Genomic DNA, 652 nt, shown 5'->3' with positions numbered 1-652 from the left:
AGGAGGAGGGGCTGGGACCTGGACTCCTGGGTCTAAGGGAGCCTCGAGGGGCTGGGGGGTCCTGGACTCCTGGGTCTTAAGGAGGAGGGGCTGGGGACCTGGACTCCTGGGTCTGAGGGAGGGGGAGGCTGGGGTCTGGACTCCTGGGTCTGAGCGAGGAGAGGCTGGGCCTGGACTCCTGGGTCTGAGGGAGGAGGGGCTGGGGCCTGGACTCCTGGGACTAAGGGAGGAAGAGGCTGGGGCCTGGACTCCCGGCCTTAAGGAGGAGGGAGCTGGAGGTCTTAAGTCCCAGGGTGGAACGCCCGCGGGCAGGTCGCGGGGCCGGGCGGGCTTCCCTCTCCCTCCCTGGCTCTGGCTGCCCCGCCCGTCGGAACAGACGCGGCCCGGGGCGGGTAGACGGGCCGGGCGTCTCCCGTCCGCCCCCGGACGCCGGAATCTGGGCCCCGGGGCGGGGCATGGGGGGGGTGAGGCACAGGCCAGAACCTGCCCCCTCCCCGGGCCGCGGGAGCCCGAGCTGGCTGGGAGCAGGGGAAGGAGCCAGAGGCCAGGACGGAGCCCCGGAGACACGGACCTCTCCCACGGGAGACCCCTTAGACGCCCTCCCAGGAGCCCCGCCGGGTGGGCCGCACGAAGCCGGGCCGCAGCGCACCTG

At 73.5% G+C, this 652-nt stretch overlaps 1 protein-coding gene across 2 annotated transcripts in view; it reads right to left on the bottom strand.

Annotated features, from left to right (window-relative positions):
* IL11 (interleukin 11) overlaps nucleotides 1-652 on the bottom strand; it is a 5,216-nt gene that overhangs the window by 3,757 nt on the left and 807 nt on the right. The window lies entirely within an intron of this gene.

This window comes from Colobus angolensis, unplaced genomic scaffold, assembly GCF_000951035.1.
Source record: "Colobus angolensis palliatus isolate OR3802 unplaced genomic scaffold, Cang.pa_1.0 Scaffold96, whole genome shotgun sequence".
Lineage (NCBI taxonomy): Eukaryota > Metazoa > Chordata > Mammalia > Primates > Cercopithecidae > Colobus > Colobus angolensis.
The sequence above is the reverse complement of the archived record's forward strand: the minus strand, read 5'-3'. Positions and strand labels throughout refer to the sequence as shown.